At 44.4% G+C, this 24,112-nt stretch overlaps 1 pseudogene; it reads left to right on the plus strand.

Annotated features, from left to right (window-relative positions):
• The first annotated feature begins 564 nt into the window (after positions 1 to 564).
• Positions 565 to 24,112, plus strand: LOC124001432 (annotated as a pseudogene).

The raw sequence follows: 24,112 nt of genomic DNA on the forward strand, positions 1-24,112 counted from the left end.
CATTGGTTATTAGGTTTACCCATTCAATTGTTGGGAGCATATAAGAGTGTGCAACTTTCTTTCTTTATGTTTGAGTGTTATGGTGTCATAAATATTCGGTGGTATCTCAATACACCATGAACCAGATTGTCATTCTCTGAAAGGACCCCAGTCCCCACATGTTGAGCGTTAACCCTTAGTTGACTCAGGAAGTGAAAAGGATTGTGTAATGATGTCTTTCCAGATAAAGCTTTCCAGATAAATATAGCTTGATGTGACCGCAAATCACTTAAAAAAATAGATATTTTATTTTTATTTTTACATCAATCCACCAATTTGGCTGAAACCCACTAAGCTTCAAGGGCCGCACAACCAAAGTTATGTAAATATTGTAGGTTAGATAAACTAGTGACAAACACTATGAATGACTTGACTTCTGCTGTGTACTGTCGAGTAGTCAGCATTTAAGATTTAAACAAACGATACGTAAAGGGTTAAACCAAGGGTCTCCATCTTGGTAACTATGGCAATGGTATTTTTCCTGTCAAGCTATTTTCTGGCATATTTTATGCCTGTCAGTTCCTGATCTGCAGCATATGCCTGGACCGCTACGACAACCCCAAAGTGCTGCCCTGCCTCCATTCCTTCTGTGAGAGGTGAGTTGTGTGTGTGTGTGTGTGTGTGTGTGTGTGTGTGTGTGTGTGTGTGTGTGTGTGTGTGTGTGTGTGTGTGTGTGTGTGTGTGTGTGTGTGTGTGTGTGTGTGTGTGTGTGTGCGCGTGCGCGCTTGCTCCCACAAACATGTGAATATTCTGGCCATTAAGGGTGATGCTTGCTCATCACACAGCCTTAGGCACAGCCTTAGGTTAAAAGGGATGGCTGGCCAAGTGGTTAGATCATTGGGTCAGTAACCAAAAGGTTAATGGATCAAATCCCCGAACTAGCAAGGTAAAAGTCTGTCGTTCTGCCCCTGAGCAAGGCAGTTAACCCACTGTTCCCTGGGCACTGTGGATGTTGATCATGGCAAACCCCCGCACCTCTCTGATTCAGAGGGGTTGGATTAAATGTGGAAGTCACATTTCAGTTGAATATATTTCCTATGACCTAACCGAACGTGTCTTTCCTTTTGTCATGGAACTCAGCTGAATATAGAAAGTAAATACTGTATCTTAACAAAATGTCTGTCTTTTCTGTGACTACGTTTGGTCTGTCCGTGTCACCCTCCTAGACTAGCTGTCTTTGTCCCTGAGAGAAGGGAGAGCTCAGTGCCTGTCTCATTGTTCTGTATAGCATCTAGAGCGTGACAATATACATTTAGATTGGATGACTCTGTTGTACCAAGATGTTCTCGCTCTTTCTCTATCTTTCGCTTGTTCTCTCTCTCTCGTTCTCTCCCTATCGTTCGGTTTCTTTCTCCTTCTCTTTGTCTCTGATTGTCTCTCGCCCTTCTCTCCATCTTCTCTGTCTCTCAACTACCCTTCCTCTGTCTGTCTTCTCTCTCATCCTCAGTCTAGTCTCTCTCTGTTCATGTCTGACTCAGTGTGGTGCAGGCAACTGTGTGCTGAATATAAAAATTCAGTTTGTTTTTGAGGGGCGGAAAACTTGAACTTGATTGACATGTCAGGTTTTTCTTCCATTTTAATTCTGTGTTGACTTTGATAACCATCGGACAACTTAATTAATCAGTGAATTAAACAGTGATTTAATTCATCAGCGTCTCTGAGTAAATTGTGTATGACTAAATTATATCAAACTAGCAATTTACTAGACCATTTAAAGTGTTTATATACAGTGCCTTTGCGAAAGTATTCGGCCCCCTTGAACTTTGCGACCTTTTGCCACATTTCAGGCTTCAAACAAAGATATAAAACTGTATTTTTTGTGAAGAATCAACAACAAGTGGGACACAATCATGAAGTGGAATGACATTTATTGGATATTTCAAACTTTTTTAACAAATCAAAAACTGAAAAATTGGGCGTGCAAAATTATTCAGCCCCCTTAAGTTAATACTTTGTAGCGCCACCTTTTGCTGCGATTACAGCTGTAAGTCGCTTGGGGTATGTCTCTACCAGTTTTGCACATCGAGAGACTGAAATTTTTTCCCATTCCTCCTTGCAAAACAACTCAAGCTCAGTGAGGTTGGATGGAGAGCATTTGTGAACAGCAGTTTTCAGTTCTTTCCACAGATTCTCGATTGGATTCAGGTCTGGACATTAACTTGGCCATTCTAACACCTGGAAATGTTTATTTTTGAACCATTCCATTGTAGATTTTGCTTTAGGTTTTGGATCATTGTCTTGTTGGAAGACAAATCTCCGTCCCAGTCTCAGGTCTTTTGCAGACTCCATCAGGTTTTCTTCCAGAATGGTCCTGTATTTGGCTCCATCCATCTTCCCATCAATTTTAACCATCTTCCCTGTCCCTGCTGAAGAAAAGCAGGCCCAAACCATGATGCTGCCACCACCATGTTTGACAGTGGGGATGGTGTGTTCAGGGTGATGAGCTGTGTTGCTTTTACGCCAAACATAACATTTTGCATTGTTGCCAAAAAGTTAAATTTTGGTTTCATCTGAGCAGAGCACCTTCTTCCACATGTTTGGTGTGTCTCCCAGGTGGCTTGTGGCAAACTTTAAACTACACTTTTTATGGATATCTTTAAGAAATAGCTTTCTTCTTGCCACTCTTCCATAAAGGCCAGATTTGTGCAATATACAACTTATTGTTGTCCTATGGACAGTCTCCCACCTCAGCTGTAGATCTCTGCAGTTCATCCAGAGTGATCATGGGCCTCTTGGCTGCATCTCTGATCAGTCTTCTCCTTGTATGAGCTGAAAGTTTAGAGGGACGGCCAGGTCTTGGTAGATTTGCAGTGGTCTGATACTCCTTCCATTTCAATATTATCGCTTGCACAGTGCTCCTTGGGATGTTTAAAGCTTGGGAAATATTTTTGTATCCAAATCCAGCTTTAAACTTCTTCACAACAGTATCTCGGACCTGCCTGGTGTGTTCCTTGTTCTTCATGATGCTCTCTGCGCTTTTAACGGACCTCTGAGATTATCACAGTGCAGGTGCATTTATACGGAGACTTGATTACACACAGGTGGATTGTATTTATCATCATTAGTCATTTAGGTCAACATTGGATCATTCAGAGATCCTCACTGAACTTCTGGAGAGAGTTTGCTGCACTGAAAGTAAAGGGGCTGAATAATTTTGCACGCCCAATTTTTCAGTTTTTCATTTGTTAAACAAGTTTGAAATATCCAATAAATGTCGTTCCACTTCATGATTGTGTCCCTCTTGTTGTTGATTCTTCACAAAAAAATACAGTTTTATATCTTTATGTTTGAAGCCTGAAATGTGGCAAAAGGTCGCAAAGTTCAAGGGGGCCGAATACTTTCGCAAGGCACTGTATATATATAATTATATTTTGTGGGACCTTTTTCTGGGCTTTTGTTCTTTTGCCATGTATCAAGTACCCAAACATATTGCAGGATGCTATCTAAGGCTAGGCAGTGTGTGACTGTGAATCCCACCACTTCATAAAATGTGTTAAAGAGTCAATCTCTGGTATTATAAGTCAGTGTTGTTGCTGTATGGTGGAAATGACCCCATGTCTTCAACATTTTAGGATTTGATCTTGTAAAGCCATTGAATCAAGTAGGATATACTAGACGAGAGTCATAATAACATATGTATGATACAACGTCTGTTGTTGCATACCAAATGTCAACCTCTTCCTTAGTTAGGGCACTACTTTTGACCAGTTCCCATTGGTGCCAGTTGGGATGCAGGCATGTAGCCTGTATTTTCTGTCATGACAGGTATTAGGGCTGTGGCGGTATAAAAGAAATTGAGAAACACTAGTAAGTATATCCACATCTCAGACATTTGACGCCACCCTTCTACCCTCCCTCTCCCCTATCCAGGTGCCTGCAGAACTACATCCCTGCCCACAGCCTGACGCTGTCGTGCCCCGTGTGCCGTCAGACATATATCCTGCCGGAGGAAGGCGTGGCGGCACTGCAGAGCAACTTCTTCATAACCAACCTAATGGATGTGCTGCACCGGCCCCCCAGCGACAGCTGCAGCCAGGTGAGCGCAGTGTTGGAGACCATCAACTCTATGGCCACGGGACAACCGCTCTCTTGCCCCAACCACGTAGGATATAATGACAGACAGACTCTCTCTCTCTCACACACACACACCTAATAATTTCCATACATCAGTGTCCATATAACGTTATTGCAGGAGTAAATTATTATACCGATCGGTCACCTTGTTGAAATTACAGTGATGGTCGGGGGGGGGGGTATTGATGGCAGGAGGTTCCATGACATTCAACTTTCTTGCTTATCGCTCTAGCTCATCACCATAGCAATGGGTTTATTTTTATGGGATACTGGCACGGGGCAATATCACATTGGCACTGAACTCCTAAGTGGTGATAATGACTTGCTTCAAAGCTTGACACAGAGTTTTAGTACAGGGAGTGATGTTTTGGGGAAAAATTTATTTGAGATTAATTGTGGTGTTTTTTTCGTATATTTAATAGGAAATACATTTTAGGGTTAGTAGATATCTACAGTATTTTGTACCCTCATATATTCTGGGAATATTTGGGTAGTGCTTTCGCACACCTGCACAGTACGCATTTGTTAAATCATGTCAGAGGAAAGGAAAAGGAGAGGAGAAAATGGATTCTCATACCGTTTCTTCACCTTGACCTTTAAACTCTTGCTTTGCTTTTGCCTAGGTGGTGGAGTTCTACTGTCCACCGTGTGAGACAGCCATGTGCCAGGAGTGTACGAGTGCCGAGCACTCCACTGTGCCCCTCAAAGATGTGGTCGAGCAGCACAAGGCCTCGCTGCAGGACCAGCTTGATGCCGTCAAATACCGGTAGGGGCCAATACATACCCCTGGGGGACACCAAGATGTTATAAAACATATTTACAACAATAAAAACAAATTACAACCCCAAAAAATAAACATGTAATAATAATTATGACATCCAATTGCATTGGACAAAGTAAAAAAAAGGTAATGGCCCAACACACACCCCTGGGAAAAGTGGGTTAATAGACTCAAAGTTCTTCATCTACCCAAGTATTCAGACCCCTTGACATTTTACACGTTCTTACGTTACAGCCTTATTCTCAAATGGATTAAATAAAACAAATTCCTCAGCAATCTACACACAATACCCCATTATGACAAAGCGAAAACCGTTTTTGGGAAATCTTTGCAAATGTATTAAAAATAAGTAAACCTTATTTACATAAGTATTCAGACCCTTTGCTATGAGCCCAAAATTGAGATCAGATGCATCCTGTTTCCATTGATCCTCCTTGAGATTTTTCTAAGCAATCGGGGAGAAGGGCCTTGGTCAGGGAGGTGAGTTCCTCTGTGGAGATGGGAGAACCTTCCAGAAAGACAATCATCTCTGCAGCACTCCACCATCAGGCCTTTATGGTAGAGTGGCCAGACGGAAGCCACTCCTCAGTAAAAGACATGAAATCCCATTTGGAGTTTGCCAAAAGGCACCTAAAGACTCTCAGACCATGATAAATATCATCTCTGGTCTGATGAAACCAATATTTAAGTATTTGACCTGAATGCCAAGTGTCACATCTGGAGGAAACCTGGATTGAGGTAAAGATGAACAGATCAAAGTACAGAGAGATCCTTAATGAAAACCTGATCCAGAGCACTCAGGACAACGACCCTAAGCACACAGCCAAGACAACTTAGGAGTGGCTTCGGGACAAGTCTCCAAATGTCCTTGAATGGTCCAGCCAGAGCCGGATTTGAAACGGATCGAACATCTCTGGAGAGACCTGAAAATAGCTGTGTAGTGACGCTCCCCATCCAACCTGACAGAGCTTGAGAAGATCTGCAGAGAAGAATGGGAGAATCTCCCCAAATAGAGGTGTGCCAAGCTTGTAGTGTCATACCAAGAAGACTCAAGGCTGTAATTGCTGCCAAAGGTGCTTCAACAAAGTACTGAGTAAAGGGTCTGAATACTTATGTAAATGTGATGTTTTTAATTTTTTATAAATTAGCAAACATTTCTAAATAAAAACAATGTTTGCTTTGTCATTATGGGGTATTGTGTGTACCGATTGATGAGGGACAATTTTAGAATAAGGCTGTAACCTAACATGTAAAAAGTGTAACCTAACAACATGTGTAAAATATGTGTCAGAGGCAACCTAAGAATTATATCCAATGGCCCAAAAGTTTGAGGGTCAAAACACTCCATCCTTCAGTCAGCTAATTTTGACCTATGACTGATCGCACCCACCCTCGGACTCCCTCCCTTCCTTCAGGCTGCCTGAAATCGACTCAGCTCTGCAGGTGCTGTCAGAGATCCTGCAGCAGCTGACCAATCAGAAAAGCTCCATCGAGGGGGACATCCACACCACGTTCGACGAGTTGCAGAATACCCTGAACGTCCGCAAGAGTGTCCTACTCATGGAGCTTGAGGCCCCAATGTTTGATAAATGGGTTGGTGAGTGGGACATTTATTAGATCCTTTTCTTGTGGGTTTCTGTTTCGTCAATCTGTTTGGTGCACACAGACAATATGATACGAAATTAGAGGCAGGTGGTCCATGAAAGTAAACAGATATATGATTAGGAGATAAAGGAAGTGCATTTCTAAACATGGGCATAGTTTTTAAACCAAGAATGAACGGCATTATACTCATCATGTGAACAAGAAAAATACTGAAAATAGATGCTTCCCAATTTGAAAATGTAGTATATATTGAAAGTAATAGGTGGTAATTTTACAACAACTGAAACATTTTCTGATTCCAATGTGCCTTCCTAAAAGAGATTGTTTAATCTCAATTAAATTAAACCTCTACTAATAAAGGATAAATAACATAGAAATAAAGTTCTCAGTTAGTTCTACTATCCCACACAGCTGCAGAGGCTCTGTTTACACTGTTTCTACTTTGCATTCCCGTGATTCAGCTGTCGATCAGGCAGTTCTCTGATAAATTCTTAAATAAAACATCGATTGGGGAGGGCTGGAGAGACGGACTGCCAGGGCAGAAAAACTGATGCCTCACCCAGCCCAGAGAACCAATCATCATCAAGCCTAGCGCCCTCCCCCTTAGGGAGGAGAGCACCATCACATAAGAATGATTCACAAGTAGGACTGGCTGGCTAGAGCAGGCAGTGCTGCATAAAGGAAGGGAGGACTTTTATCTGTCTGCCCTTTCCTATAGGGTGTGGACACTTTCTACTTTTCTTTGGTGTTGTCATGATGTCTATGTAGTTGGTAATTTAGGCTTTGAAAGTGCTGTATCTTCTAGCTAGCTAGCTGAGCTGTTCTTGTTTAAAGAGAGGGCGAGTCTTGGAAGCAGAGAGGGGTTATTCTGCCCTTGAGTTGCGTTCCCATGCAAAACTACAGATAAGCTAACAACTAAGTCTTCAATAAAACTCCCAAGGCGTGACTTTTCTTGAATGGATATATTGAAAACGTTTGTTGTGAAACTGCAAAATACAGAAAATAATATACTTTAGACATACTGTAGCTGTACATTATACATTTGAAGTTGCATAAATACAAAGCACGTGCTAAGGTACCATGCATCTGGCATGATGCCAAACCATATAGCTAATTGTTACTCATATGGTAATTGGCTAACTCCTTTCATTACTCTAATAATGTACAACCATCTATGTAGAATAACAAAGCATGTTACACTAGAAACAGTAACAAAACTACAGTATTGTATATTTTAAAATTCGTTTGCATGACGCACGAGCAAAGTAATACAGCTAACGACATACATTAAAGGCATTGCAATTTGTGTGAGTAAATGCAACCAACATTGATATGTAAGCAACTCTATCAATAACAAGATTATCATCATTAGCTAAATGCTTGATTCAAATTTACAAACAAATATTTCCCAAGGCTGAAGTGTGACAAGAAATAACTACACTGAAAGACCTGCACCGTAGTGTTGTTTGTAGCTGCCTCTATGCATGCAGAACAAATTCTCTACTTCCTGTTTGCGTAGTCTTTCTATGTACCAGAAAGCTCCACTAGGGGGGCGAATAACACCATGGAACACAATGAAAATACATTTGAACCATTGTGCTAAAATAATATGTTACCTTCTAACAGGATGGCAGCACAGGGGTTGATAAAGTGGGTAGGAACAGTGGTGTAGGTTTCCACAGTCCACTGCACTAAGTAAGTGTGCACTGTATCTCCCTGCCTTTATGGCGTCCTCTTTCTCTATCTGGAATATATTTGTGTTAGTCTTTCAGAGTGTGAGTCTTATACAGTATGAAGCTAGGGTTGATATAGATAGTGGTGGAGAAAGTAGTTTTGGCTGGGGGCTTTGATAGCTCAATGGCCGCTCGTGTTGTCGTAGAGGATGAGTGTGGTAGCCAGATGCAGGTGAGTGTGTGTGTGAGGGAGACAGTGAGACTGTGTGCGATGCTCAGTGTTTTGACCCAACCCTGTAGCATTTTTGTGCTGTGGTGTTATGTTAACAAGTGATAACTATGATAGTTCGTCAACACTCTACCATATGCCTATACCAGTGGATGTGTCAAAAGTCCACTTAGCATATTCTGCACTTCTATGTTTATTCTTGTTAATGGAAAATGTAGCTTTATTCTCAATACAGCAAATTGACTGGTATTCATGTGGCATGTGGACAGCTGTCTAAAAGAAGATGTGTGTTTTAATTTGTTCTGTATGTTTCCAGTGCCCTGCTTACAGTATATATTTGCATGTCTGTGTCCGCACATTTGTTAGGTGAATGTGTTTTTTGAGCAGATGTTTGTGTGTTTACATTGACAGATTGTGTGTGTACATTGACAGATTGTATACAATGTTTGCGTGTGTGTGTGTGTGTGTTGTCAGCCCCTCACACTGACAGATGTTTGCATGTCCACATGTGCATCTCCATTCACACCCACCTGACACCCTTCTACGCCCTCACCCTCTCTACTATCCCACCCCCTCACTCTTTTTCCCCTCTCTACATCGTGTTTCTCTCAGGTGCTCCAAGCCCAGCTGGACTCGTTATTCCAGGGCCAGGATGGCATCAACAGCAGCTGCAACTTCACCGAGCAGGCCCTGAGCCACGGCACCGAGGCCGAGGTCCTGCTCGTCAAGAAGCAGATGAGCGAGCGGCTCAGTGAGCTGGCCAGCCAAGGGCTCCCCCTCCAGCCCGGTGAGAATGACCAGCTGGACTTCCTGGTGGAGACAGAGAGCCTCAAGAAGTCCATCCACAACCTGGGTACTATAGTTACCACAAATGCCGTGGCATCCGAGACGGTGGCCACAGGCGAGGGCCTGAGGCAGTGCGTGCCTGCCCACCTCTGTCACCATCATGACCAAGGACCACATTTTCAGGATCTGTAATGGTTGCCTTATCATCGGTGTTTAATACATTTAAAAGGAACAGTTCACCTAAAACATTTAAAAGGATAGTTCACCTATGGTCTGGCAGACTCACTAAACACAAATGCATCTTTTATAAATAATATGTGAGTGTTGGAGTGTGCCCCTGGCTATCCGTACATTTTTAAAACAAGAAAATGGTGCCGTCTGCTTTGCTTATTATAAGGAATTTTAAAGTTATTTATACTTCTACTTTCAACACTTAAGCATATTTTAGCAACTTTTAATACTTTAAAACTTTTACTCAAGTAGTATTTTTCTGGTTGATTAACACTTTGACTTGAGTAACTTTCTATGAAGATATCGTCACTTTTACTCAAGTATGACTATTGGGTACTTTTTCCACCACTGCGGTATACCAAAACATCGGTACTTTTTCGATACAAGAACATGAGAATTGGTTTGGTACTTGAATTTTCGTTATGTTCAGTACTTCTGTCAAAATGTATCTCATGGATCAACTCTATCAGCTCAGCGATGTCCCGTTATAGTGTGAGGTGCGCACTGTGCCTGCTACACTTAGTCATTGCTAGCCTGCACTGGGAGTCTGGACTGCATCATGTTAGCTCCCCACTCTGCACAGAAGTTAACACACTTGAATAATGCTAAACGGCATGTTGAAATGTTGAAACTGTTAATTACTGTTCTCAAAACAATGTCCATACAGGCTGAACACTTTAAAATGCAAGAAGATACGGGTAGCATCTAGCTTTGTAGGCTAACTTTGCTAGTTTACAATGGAAGCAAACATCAATTTACTACCGTAGGACTTTGTTTGTGATTTAATATGGAAACTATCATGCAAAATGTACTGATTTTAAAGCGGATTGCCACCAAAACTATATTCATTCACTTTATTGGTCTCCTATTTATTATGCATTCACCTGTATTGCGAATAGGCCTAGGCTACATTTACATTTGAGTAATTTACCAGATGCTCTTATCCAAAGCGACTTACAGAATGAGTACATACATTTTGGAACCAAACCCACAACCTTGGCATTGTAAGCTCCATGCTCTACCAACTGAGCTACACGGGGCCTAATTTTATCAATAGAGATTTACCATTTAAATGAATTATTACCATTTGTGTTATGTAGTTTAGATTGGTAAAAACAAAGTCAAATTGATTTTATGATTGTATAATTGATTCAAACATTTTGATGTAAAAAAAATACTCAAAAGATGCCAAATGATTGAACAGAGCAGTAGCTGAGTTTCTCTGTCTGGATCAAGTGCCATTCAGTGGCTTCGGCTAATATACCTTTTTTTGTTGCTGTGGTATAATTTTGGTGTCGATTATTGTGATAGTTTTGGGTATCATGATACTAAACCTGGTATTGGTATCGAAGTCAAAATTCTAGTATCAGGACAACACAAATATGTTATGAGTTACTTGTCAAAGTTATACATGGGTGGAATTGGAAAAAAGTTTCTCCGGGAACTGACCAATGTAAGAAAAATACAGTTCACCTTAAAAAAAAATCATATGTCAAAATGTTTTCACTTTGGAAACTTAATCTACACTCATATGATGAATAAGCATTACGGGGGAATTTGACACTTGTTTATTTCATACCTTCCAGGTACAAAGGGAAGAAACAAAGGGGAATTTACCAATCTACAGGGTGTGGCTGCCTCCTCGGTAGGCAAGGTGTTGATAGCAGACAGCAATAACCAGTGTGTTCAGGTAAGGGAACTGGCTGGAGAATGCCAACTCTAGCTCCATTTCATAGATCATTTATTAAACCCACGCGACTCAAGACCATGATTGAATCCCAAATAGCACCCTATTCCTTAGTGCACTGCTTTTGACCAAGGCCTGTTAAGCTAATGCTTTACTGTTAGAGCTAACAGAGGTCTCAAGGCAAGGTTACTTGTCACACAAATGTTGTTCAGCCAACTACCTCACTAAAATAATTTGGCTTCAAAAGATAACTAGCAGTCATATAATGGATTGCAATAATAGATTGAGTTTACATCTCAAAGTGGTTAACAATGTACAGTAGAATGTCTTATATTCGGATGATACCAGTTGTTCAGGGTAGGATCAACAAACACATTATGCTTCTTCTCTTGGCCTGAGGGAAATATCTGAAGGAATTGTGGGATGCTGGTAGGCTGAGCACAATGACTCATCATCGCAAGGGGAACTACTACTTCAAGGTCTCAGAGCAAGTGACGTCACTGATTGAAACGCTATTTAGCGCGCACCGCTAACTAAGCTAGCCGTTTCACATCTGTAACATGAACATACAGGCACTTTTGTCTTGAGTTTTTTGTTGTTGTAGATTTGCGATGTTGATCTATGGATTAGCATGGCTTGAATACCAGATGAATAATAGAAAATGACAAAGGTTTTAATTTATTTATTTACTACAGCACACATTAATTTTGAGTGAGCACAATTTCTTATTTCATGTAATACAAGTTAGACATGGTAAAATACTTTTCTACTGTAGTTACTCTTTCATTCCAATATTTTATCCCATTTACAGTACCAATCAAAAGTTGGGACACACCTTCTCATTGCAGGGCTTTTCTTTATTTTTTACTATTTTCAACATTGTAGAATAATAGTGAAGACATCAAAACTATGAAATAACACATGGAATTATGTAGTAAGCAAAACAAATGTTAAACAAATTCTTCAAAGTAGCCACCCTTTGCCTTAATGACAGCTTTGCACACACTTGGCATTCTCTCAACCAGCTTCTTTAGGTAGTCACCTGGAAATCATTTCAATTAACAGGTGTGCCTTGTTAAAGTTACTTTGTGAAATTTCTTTCCTTCTTAATGCGTTTGAGCCAATCAGTTTTGTTGTACGGATAGTATACAGAAGATAGCCCTTGTCATGTTTTGTCATTTATTATCTTGTCTTGTCCCTGTGCTTCCCATTCTATTCGTTTCCCTCTGCTGGTCTTATTAGGTTCTTTCCCTCTTTCTATCCCTCTCTCTCCCCCTCCCTCTCTCACTCTCTCGCTCTCTCTTCTCTCTATCGTTCCGTTCCTGCTCCCAGCTGTTCCTATTCCCCTAATCAATCATTTAGTCTTCCCACACCTGTTCCCAATCCTTTCCCCTGATTAGAGTCCCTATTTCTTCCTTTGTGTTCCGTTCCTGTCCTGTCGGTTCCTTGTCTAGAATTCACCGTGCTGTGTTTGTGTATCGCCCTGTCGTGTCGTGTTTTCCTCAGATGCTGCGTGGTGAGCAGGTGTCTGAGTCTGTCTGGTTCAAGTGCCTTCCCGAGGCAACCTGCTGTTCACCTGCTGTTCAAGATCGAGTCTCCAGTTTGTCCTCGTCATTTCGAGTGAAAGTTGTGTTTTTTGTTTGTATTTACTTTACTGGATTAAAGACTCTGTTTTCGCCAAGTCGCTTTTGGGTCCTCTTTCACCTGCATGACAGAAGGAACCGACCAAGGAATGGACCCAGCGACTTCAGACGCTCGTTACACTGCCGTCGAGATCCAAGGAGCCATGCTCGGCAGACACGAGCAGGAATTGTCTGCTGCTCGCCATGCCGTGGAGAACCTGGCCGCTCAGGTTTCCGACCTCTCTGGACAGTTCCAGAGTCTACGTCTCGTGCCACCTGTTACTTCCTGGCCTGCCGAGCCTCCAGAACCTAGGGTTAATAACCCACCTTGCTACTCCGGGCAGCCCACTGAGTGCCGCTCCTTTCTCACGCAGTGTGAGATTGTGTTCTCTCTCCAACCCAACACATACTCTAGAGAGAGAGCTCGGGTTGCTTACGTCATTTCACTCCTTACTGGCCGGGCTCGAGAATGGGGCACAGCTATCTGGGAGGCAAGGGCTGATTGCTCTAACAAGTTCCAGAACTTTAAAGAGGAGATGATTCGGGTTTTTGACCGTTCAGTTTTGGTAGGGAGGCTTCTAGGGCCCTGGCTTCCTTATGCCAAGGTGAACGGTCCATAACGGATTATTCTATTGAGTTTCGCACTCTTGCTGCCTCTAGTGAGTGGAACGAGCCGGCGCTGCTCGCTCGTTTTCTGGAGGGACTCCACGCAGTGGTTAAGGATGAGATTCTCTCCCGGGAGGTTCCTTCAGATGTGGACTCTTTGATTGCTCTCGCCATCCGCATAGAACGACGGGTAGATCTTCGTCACCGGGCTCGTGGAAGAGAGCTCGCATCAACGGTGTTTCCCTGCTCCGCATCGCAACCATCTCCCTCCTCTGGCTCAGAGTCTGAGCCCATGCAGCTGGGAGGGATTCGCATCTCGACTAAGGAGAGGGAACGGAGGATCACCAACCGCCTGTGCCTCTATTGCGGAGTTGCTGGACATTTTGTTAATTCATGTCCAGTAAAGCCAGAGCTCATCTGTAAGCGGAGGGCTACAGGTGAGCGCAACTACTCAAGTCTCTCCATCAAAATCCTGTACTACTTTGTCGGTCCATCTACGCTGGACCGGTTCGGGTGCTACATGTAGTGCCTTGATAGACTCTGGGGCTGAGGGTTGTTTCATGGACGAAGCATGGGTTCGGAAACATGACATTCCTTTCAGAGAGTTAGAGAAGCCTACGCCCATGTTCGCCTTAGATGGTAGTCATCTTCCCAGTATCAGATTTGAGACACTACCTTTAACCCTCACAGTATCTGGTAACCACAGTGAGACTATTTCTTTTTGATTTTTCGTTCACCGTTTACACCTGTTGTTTTGGGTCATCCCTGGCTAGTATGTCATAATCCTTCTATTAATTGGTCTAGTAATTCTATCCTATCCTGGAACGTTTCTTGTCATGTGAAGTGTTTAATGTCTGCCATCCCTCCCGTTTCTTCTGTCCCTACTTCTCAGGAGGAACCTGGCGATTTGACAGGAGTGCCGGAGGAATATCATGATCTGCGCACGGTCTTCAGTCGGTCCCGAGCCAACTCCCTTCCTCCTCACCGGTCGTATGATTGTAGTATTGATCTCCTTCCGGGGACCACTCCTCCTCGGGGTAGACTATACTCTCTGTCGGCTCCCGAACGTAAGGCTCTCGAGGATTATTTGTCTGTGTCTCTTGACGCCGGTACCATAGTGCCTTCTTCCTCTCCGGCCGGGGCGGGGTTCTTTTTGTTAAGAAGAAGGACGGTACTCTGCGCCCCTGCGTGGATTATCGAGGGCTGAATGACATAACGGTTAAGAATCGTTATCCGCTTCCCCTTATGTCATCAGCCTTCGAGATTCTGCAGGGAGCCAGGTGCTTTACTAAGTTGGACCTTCGTAACGCTTACCATCTCGTGCGCATCAGAGAGGGGGACGAGTGGAAAACGGCGTTTAACACTCCGTTAGGGCATTTTGAGTACCGGGTTCTGCCGTTTGGTCTCGCCAATGCGCCAGCTGTTTTTCAGGCATTAGTTAATGATGTTCTGAGAGACATGCTGAACATCTTTGTTTTTGTCTATCTTGACGATATCCTGATTTTTTCTCCGTCACTCGAGATTCATGTTCAGCACGTTCGACGTGTTCTACAGCGCCTTTTAGAGAATTGTCTCTACGTAAAGTCTGAGAAGTGCTCTTTTCATGTCTCCTCCGTTACTTTTCTCGGTTCCGTTATTTCCGCTGAAGGCATTCAGATGGATTCCGCTAAGGTCCAAGCTGTCAGTGATTGGCCCGTTCAAGGTCACGTGTCGAGTTGCAGCGCTTTTAGGTTTCGCTAATTTCTATCGGCGTTTCATTCGTAATTTCGGTCAAGTTGCTGCCCCTCTCACAGCTCTTACTTCTGTCAAGACGTGTTTTAAGTGGTCCGGTTCCGCCCAGGGAGCTTTTGATCTTCTAAAAGAACGTTTTACGTCCGCTCCTATCCTCGTTACTCCTGACGTCACTAGACAATTCATTGTCGAGGTTGACGCTTCAGAGGTAGGCGTGGGAGCCATTCTATCCCAGCGCTTCCAGTCTGACGATAAGGTTCATCCTTGCGCTTATTTTTCTCATCGCCTGTCGCCATCTGAGCGCAACTATGATGTGGGTAACCGTGAACTGCTCGCCATCCGCTTAGCCCAGGCGAATGGCGACAGTGGTTGGAGGGGGCGACCGTTCCTTTGTCGTTTGGACAGACCATAAGAACCTTGAGTACATCCGTTCTGCCAAACGACTTAATGCCCGTCAAGCTCGTTGGGCGTTGTTTTTCGCTCGTTTCGAGTTTGTGATTTCTTACCGTCCGGGTAGCAAGAACACCAAGCCTGATGCCTTATCCCGTCTGTTTAGTTCTTCTGTGGCTTCTACTGATCCCGAGGGATTCTTCCTTATGGGCGTGTTGTCGGGTTAACAGTCTGGGGAATTGAAAGACAGGTTAAGCAAGCACTCACGCACACTGCGTCGCCGCGCGCTTGTCCTAGTAACCTCCTTTTCGTTCCTGTTTCCACTCGTCTGGCTGTTCTTCAGTGGGCTCACTCTGCCAAGTTAGCTGGTCATCCCGGTGTTCGAGGCACTCTTGCGTCTATTCGCCAGCGCTTTTGGTGGCCGACTCAGGAGCGTGACACGCGCCGTTTCGTGGCTGCTTGTTCGGACTGCGCGCAGACTAAGTCGGGTAACTCTCCTCCTGCCGGTCGTCTCAGACCGCTCCCATTCCTTCTCGACCATGGTCTCACATCGCCCTAGACTTCATTACCGGTCTGCCTTTGTCTGCGGGGAAGACTGTGATTCTTACGGTTGTCGATAGGTTCTCTAAGGCGGCACATTTCATTCCCTCGCTAAACTTCCTTCCGCTAAGGAGACGGCACAAATCATTATCGAGAATGTATTCAGAATTCATGGCCTCCCGTTAGACGCCGTTTCAGACAGAGGCCCGCAATTCACGTCACAGTTTTGGAGGGAGTTCTGTCGTTTGATTGGTGCGTCCGTCAGTCTCTCTTCCGGGTTTCATCCCCAGTCTAACGGTCAAGCAGAGAGGGCCAATCAGACGATTGGTCGCATACTACGCAGCCTTTCTTTCAGAAACCCTGCGTCTTGGGCAGAACAGCTCCCCTGGGCAGAATACGCTCACAATTCGCTTCCTTCGTCTGCTACCGGGTTATCTCCGTTTCAGAGTAGTCTGGGTTACCAGCCTCCTCTGTTCTCATCCCAGCTTGCCGAGTCCAGCGTTCCCTCCGCTCAAGCGTTTGTCCAACGTTGTGAGCGCACCTGGAGGAGGGTGAGGTCTGCACTTTGCCGTTACAGGGCACAGACTGTGAGAGCCGCCAATAAACGCAGGATTAAGAGTCCAAGGTATTGTTGCGGCCAGAGAGTGTGGCTTTCCACTCGCAACCTTCCTCTTACGACAGCTTCTCGTAAGTTGACTCCGCGGTTCATTGGTCCGTTCCGTGTCTCCCAGGTCGTCAATCCTGTCGCTGTGCGACTGCTTCTTCCGCGACATCTTCGTCGCGTCCATCCTGTCTTCCATGTCTCCTGTGTCAAGCCCTTTCTTCGCACCCCGTTCGTCTTCCCTCCCCTCCCGTCCTTGTCGAGCGCACCTATTTACAAGGTACATAAGATCATGGACATGCGTTCTCGGGGACGGGGTCACCAATACTTAGTGGATTGGGAGGGTTACGGTCCTGAGGAGAGGAGTTGGGTTCCGTCTCGGGACGTGCTGGACCGTTCACTCATTGATGATTTCCTCCGTTGCCGCCAGGATTCCTCCTCGAGTGCGCCAGGAGGCGCTCGGTGAGTGGGGGGGTACTGTCATGTTTTGTCATTTATTATCTTGTCTTGTCCCTGTGCTTCCCATTCTATTCGTTTCCCTCTGCTGGTCTTATTAGGTTCTTTCCCTCTTTCTATCCCTCTCTCTCCCCCTCCCTCTCTCACTCTCTCGCTCTCTCTTCTCTCTATCGTTCCGTTCCTGCTCCCAGCTGTTCCTATTCCCCTAATCAATCATTTAGTCTTCCCACACCTGTTCCCGATCCTTTCCCCTGATTAGAGTCCCTATTTCTTCCTTTGTGTTCCGTTCCTGTCCTGTCGGTTCCTTGTCTAGAATTCACCGTGCTGTGTTTGTGTATCGCCCTGTCGTGTCGTGTTTTCCTCAGATGCTGCGTGGTGAGCAGGTGTCTGAGTCTGTCTGGTTCAAGTGCCTTCCCGAGGCAACCTGCTGTTCACCTGCTGTTCAAGATCGAGTCTCCAGTTTGTCCTCGTCATTTCGAGTGAAAGTTGTGTTTTTTGTTTGTATTTACTTTACTGGATTAAAGACTCTGTTTTCGCCAAGTCGCTTTTGGGTCCTCTTTCACCTGCATGACAGCCCTATTTGGTAAAAGACCAAGTCCATATTATGGCAAGAACAGCTCAAATAAGCAAAGAGAAACGACAGTCCGTCATTACTTTAAGACATGAAGGTCAGTCAATGCGGAAAATGTCAAGAACATTGAAAGTTTCTTCAAGTGCAGTCACAAAAACCATTAAGCGTTATGATGAAACTGGCTCTCATGAGGACCGCCACAGGAAAGGAAGACCCAGAGTTACTTCTGCTGGCAGGAAGCTTGGCCCAGTGATGTACTGGGCCATACGCACTACCCTCTGTAGTGCCTTGCAGTCGGAGGCCGAGCAGTTGCTATACCAGACAGTGATGAACCGCATCAGGATGCTCTTGATGGTGCAGCTGTAAAACCTTTTGAGGATCTGAGGACCCATGCCAAGTCTTTTCAGTCTCCTGAGGGGGAATAGGTTTTGTTGTGCCCTCTTCGCGACTGTCTTGGTGTGCTTGGACCATGTTAGTTTGTTGGTGATGTGGACACCAAGGAACTTGATGCTCTCAACCTGCTCCACTACAGCCCCATCGATGAGAATGGGGGCGTGCTCTGTCCTCCTTTTCCTGTAATCCACAAGCATCTCCTTTGTCTTGATCATGTTGAGGGAGAGGTTGTTGTCCTTGCACCACATGGTCAGGGCTCCTCCATATACGCTGTCGGTGATCAGGCCTATCACTGTTGTGTCATCGGCAGACTTAATGATGGTATTGGAGTCAGGCCTGGCTGTGCAGTCATGAGTGAACAGGGAGTACGGGAAGGGGCTGAGCACGCACCCCTGAGGGGAGCCCGTGTTGAGGATCAGCGTGGCGGATGTGCTGTTACCTACCCTTACCACCTGGGGGTGGCCTGTCAGGAAGTCCAGGATTCAGTTGCAGAGGGAGGTGTTTAGTCCCAGGGTCCTTAGTTCAGGTGTGAAAGGGCATCATCTGTGGATCTGTTGGGGTGGTTTGCAAATTGGAGTGGGTCTAGGGTTTCTGGGTTAATGGTGTGAGCCATGACCAGCCTTTCGGAAGCATTTCATGGCTACAGACGTCAGTGTTACGGGTTGTTAGTCATTTAGGCAGGTTACCTTAGTGTTCTTGGGCACAGGTTTCGTTGAAATAATAAATCGTTAAAAATCATAATCGGTCAACCTCTAGTACAGAGACTATGGTGGTCTGCTTGAAACATGTTGGTATTACAGACTCAGACAGGAATAGGTTGAAAATGTCAGTGAAGACACTTTCCAGTTGGTCAGCGCATGCTCGGAGTACACATCCTGGTAATCCGTATGACCCTGCGGCCTTGTGAATGTTGACCTGTTTAAAGGTCTTACTCACATTGGCTGCGGAGAGCGTGATCACACAGTCGCCCGGAACAGCTGATGCTCTCATGCATGTTTCAGTGTTACTTGCCTCAAAGCGAGCATAGAAGTTATTTAGCTTGTCTGGTAGGCTTGTGTCACTGGGCAGCTCTCGGCTGTGCTTCCCCTTTGTAGTCTGTAATAGTTTGCAAGCCCTGCCACATCTGAAGAGAGTTGGAGCCGGTATAGTACGATTCGATCTAGTCCTGTATTGACACTTTGCCTGTTTGATGGTTCGTCGGAGGGCATAGTGGGATTTCCTATAAGCTTCCGGCTTAGAATCCCGCTCCTTGAAAGTGACAGCTCTACTCATTATCCCAGTGCGAATGTTTCCTGTAATCAATGGCTTCTGGTTGGGGTATGTACGTACAGTCACTGTGGGGACGACGTCATTGATGCACTTATTGATGAAGCCAGTGACTGATGTGGTGTACTCCTCAATGCCAATGGAAGAATCCCGGAACATATTCTAATCTGTGCTGGCCAAACAGTCCTGTAGTTTAGCATCTGCTTCATCTGACCTCTTTTTTTTTATAGACCGAGTCACTGGAGCTTCCGGTTTTAATTTTTGCTTGTCAGCAGGAATCGAGAGGATAGAATTATGGTCAGATTTGCCAAATGGAGGGTGAGGGAGAGTTTGTACGCATCTCTGTGTGTGGAGTAATGGTGGTCTCGAGTTTTTTTCTGCTCTGGTTGCACATTTAAAATGCTGATAGAAATGAGGTAAAACGGATTTAAGTTTCCCTGCATTAAAGTCTCCGGCTACTAGGAGCGCCACCTCAGTTTTAGTGCCAGCATCGGTCTGTGGTGGTATGTAGACAGCTATGAAAAATGCAGATAAAAACTCTTGGTAGATAGTGTGGTCTACAACTTATCATGAGATACTCTACCTCAGGCAAGCAAACCTAGAGACTTCCTTAGCACCGGCTGTTGTTTACAAATATGCATAGGCCCCTGCCCCTGGTCTTAACAGAGGCTGCTGTTCTATCCTGTCGATACAGTGTATAACCCACCAGCTGCATTTTATTAATGTCGTCATTCAGCCATGACTCGGTGAAACCTAAGATATTCATTTTTAATGTTCCGTTGGTAGGATATACGTGCTTTCAGTTTGTACCGTTTATTTTCCAGCGATTGAACGTTAGCTAACAGTACGGATGGCAAAGGCAGATTAGCCAATCGTCGCCTGATCCTATTTCCCAGAAATCTCAGTTTCTTCCTCCAGCGAATGACGGGGATGAGGGCCTGTACGGGTGTTGAGTATATCCTTCCCGTCCGACTTATTAAAGAAAAATCATTTGTTCAATTCGAAGTGAGTAATCGCTGTTCTGATGTCCAGAAGCTATTTTTGGGCATAAGAGATCAACATTATGTACAAAATAGGTTACAAACAATGTGAAAAAACAAACACAATAGCTTGGTTGGTTAAGAGCCAATAAAATGGCAGCCATCCCCTTCGGCGCCATCACAACCTATGAGTGGTAGTTAGAATCTAGCTCAGGGCTGTTCATTTCCAGACCTGGAGGGCCAAAACATTTTTTTTATATACCTGGTAGTTAATTGCACTCACCTGGTGTCCCAGGTTTGAATTAGTCCCAAATGTGAGGATGAAAAACAAGTGTTTTGGCCCTCCAGGAACGGAATTGAACAGCCCTGCATCTAGCTCATCTCTTTGAAGTCGTTCTGCCTTGACTTAGTCACAGTGGTATATTTTGACTGTGAGTTCTCACCAGAGCTCTTTGAGGTGTGTCTGAAGAATAGTCTTCTGATATAGACTGGATGATAACAAGACTTGGTTAGGAGCTCTGACTGCTCAGATGGTTTGTATTGATTTGCTGTATATCATGGTACTTTTGCAAATTTGCAAGTATGGCAAACATACCAACTCTAAATTGGTATTAGGGCAATAACAATTCCAGTTCATAATAATTGAAAAGTGTCATTTATCATATCAAATAGGATTTTCGAATTATTTCCTTAAAGGACCATTCAGCATGATGGCACTGACAGAGACGGTCGCCTCGCTTCGAGTTCTTAGGAAACTATGCAGTATTTTGTTTTTGTATGTATTGTTTATTTCATTGTTACCCCAGGACATATTAAGTCTTATTACATACAGCGGGGAAGAACTATTGGATTTAAGAGCAACGTCAACTTACCAACATTATGACCAGGAATACGACTTTCCCGAAGCGGACCCTCTGTTCGGACCACCACCCATCTAATTCCAGTAGTCGACCCAAAACAGCGGAAGGGGCAGACGAAGCGACCACCTGGTCAGGCTCCGTAGACGTGCACATCGCCCAACTGTCCTGAGTATACTACTAGCCAATGTCCAGTCTTGACAACAAGGTAGACGAAATTCGAGCAATGGTTGCCTTCCAGAGAGACATCTGAGATTGTAACATTCTCTGTTTCACGGAAATATGTCTCTCGGGATATGATGGCAGGAATCGGTTCAGCTACCGGGCTTCTCCATGCATTGCGCCGACAGAGATAAACACCTCTCTGGGAAGAGGAAGGGCGGGGGTGTATGCTTCATGATTAACGACTCATGGTGTAATCTTAACAACATACAGGAACTCAACTCCTTCTGCTCACCGATTTAGAATTCCGTACAATCAAATTCCGGCCATTTTACCTACCAAGAGAATTCTCGTCAGTTATAGTCACAGCTGTGTACATTCCCCCTCAAGCAGACACTAAGATGGCCATCAAGGAACTTCACTCGACATTATGCAAACTGGAAACCATATATCCTGAGGCTGCATTTACTGTAGCTGGGGATTTTAACAAAGCAAATTTGATAACAAGGCTACTTAAATTCTACCACCATATTAATTGTGCTACACACATGCGCAATACCCTTGACCACTGCTACTCTAACTTCCACGATGCATTCAAAGCCCTCCCCCGCCCTCTCTTTGGAAAATCCGGTCCATGACGCCATCTTGCTCCTACCGTCTTATAGGCAGAAACTCAAACAGGATGTACCAGTGATGACAAACATCCAAAGCTGGTCCAACCAATCGGAAGCCACGCTTCAAGATTGTTTTGATCACACGGACTGGAATATGTTCCGGACAGCCTCAGAGAACAACATCGACCTATATGCTGACTCTGTAAGTGTGTTTATAAAGAAGTGCATTGGAGATGTTGTACCCACTGTGACTATTAAAACCTACTCTAACCAGAAACCGTGGATGGATGGCGGCATTTGCCAAAACTGAAAGCGCGATCCACCGCATTTAACCATGGAAAAAGGTCTATGAATATGACTGAATATAAACAGTGTAGTTATTCCGTACGCAAAGCAATCAAACAAGCGAAATGCTACTATAGGGACAAGGTGGAGCCGCAATTCAACGGCTCAGACACGAGACGTATGTGGCAGGGTCTACAGGAAATCACGGACTACAAAAAGAAATCCAGCCACATCACGGACACCAACGTCACGCTTCCAGACAAACTAAACACCTTCTTAGCCCGCTTTGAGGATAATACCGTTGCGGCCCGCTAACAAGGACTGCGGAAGGCCAAAAAGATCATCAAGGACATCAACCACCCGAGCCACTGCCTGTTCACAATGCTACCATTCAGAAGGCGAGGTCAGTACAGGTGCATCAAAGCTGGGACTGAGAGGCTGAAAAACAGCTTCTATCTCAAGGCCATCAGACTGCTAAACAGCAACCACTAACTCAGAGAGTCCGCTGCCTACATTGGGTCTCAATCACTGCCGCTTGAATAAATGGATCACTAGTCACTTTATACAATGCACTCTAAATAATGCCACTTTCATCATGTTTACATATCTTACATTATTCATATCACATGTATATACTGTATTTTATACCAGCTATTGCACCTTGCCTATGCCGCTCGGCCATCGCTCATCCATATACTTACATGTACATATTCTCATTCACCCTTTTATATTTGTGTGTATTAGGTAGTTGTTGAGGAATTGTTAGATTACTTGTTAGATATTACTGCACTGTCGGAAACAAGAAGCACAAGCATTTCACTACACTCGCATTAACATTTGCTAACCATGTGTATGTGACAAATGAAATCTGATTTGAATAAAAAAGAGCCATGACCATCCATTGATTTAAGTTTTATATTTCAAAGCATTTTGACAATCAGATCATCTTCAGTCATGTGATTCGGCCCCGTGTTTCATTCGCAGATTTTCTCTAACGACGGTCTGTTCAAGAGCCGCTTTGGGGTGCGTGGACGGTCTCCAGGGCAACTGCAGCGGCCCACAGGAGTGGCGGTCCACCCCAGCCGACTACAACAACAAGTGGGTTAGCATCTTCTCCAGTGATGGGAAGTTCAAGGTGAGTTCAAAGTTTATACAATGCTGTCATTTATCCTGGAATCCACACTAGATATTACTCTGTTCCACCGTACTGATTCAGTCTGGACCTGCCTTCATTGAAATCCGTTATGCTGCTTTCTAGCTGCCCCAATTGTCGGTCTGAGTGCCTCTCTGTTGGAGCAGGTCCCGACTTCATCATTGACGTGAAAATATATTGAAATGGAGGGCTATTCAGTTTGGATTCCAGTCTTTTCTGTCATATCAACTAATAGCTGCTGTCAGAATTGCTTTATCCTAAGTGATGCTTTGGATGGCTGATGCTTACTGATAATGGATAGCTCAATGTGGGTATACTTTCTGACTTGATTAGTCTTTTTCTACCCAGCAGCACCTGAAAAAGATGTTCCCATGCCACTATGAGACTTTGAAGTTAGCCTGAAACATTAACTTGCGAGAACCTGTTTGTTATTTCTTTATATAAAATAACCAATAGCAATACTGGGGTATTATCCACTGTCCCTCTATCTCAGAATAAGATTGGCTCGGGCAAGCTGATGGGCCCCAAAGGCGTGTCGGTGGACAGGAACGGCCACATCATCATCGTGGACAACAAGGCATGTTGCGTCTTCATCTTCCAGCCCAACGGAAAGCTGGTCATCAAGTTTGGTATCCGTGGAAACGGCGACCAGCAGTTTGCAGGTACACTCAGTGGTAATGGTGGGAGTTTGCAGGTACACTCAGTGGTAATGGTGTTGCACTTCCCTCTCTTATGCTCTCACCAACTGCATGCGGAATGAGGACTCCCCCAGGCGAGTGA

This window comes from Oncorhynchus gorbuscha, linkage group LG17 (genome assembly GCF_021184085.1).
Source record: "Oncorhynchus gorbuscha isolate QuinsamMale2020 ecotype Even-year linkage group LG17, OgorEven_v1.0, whole genome shotgun sequence".
Lineage (NCBI taxonomy): Eukaryota > Metazoa > Chordata > Actinopteri > Salmoniformes > Salmonidae > Oncorhynchus > Oncorhynchus gorbuscha.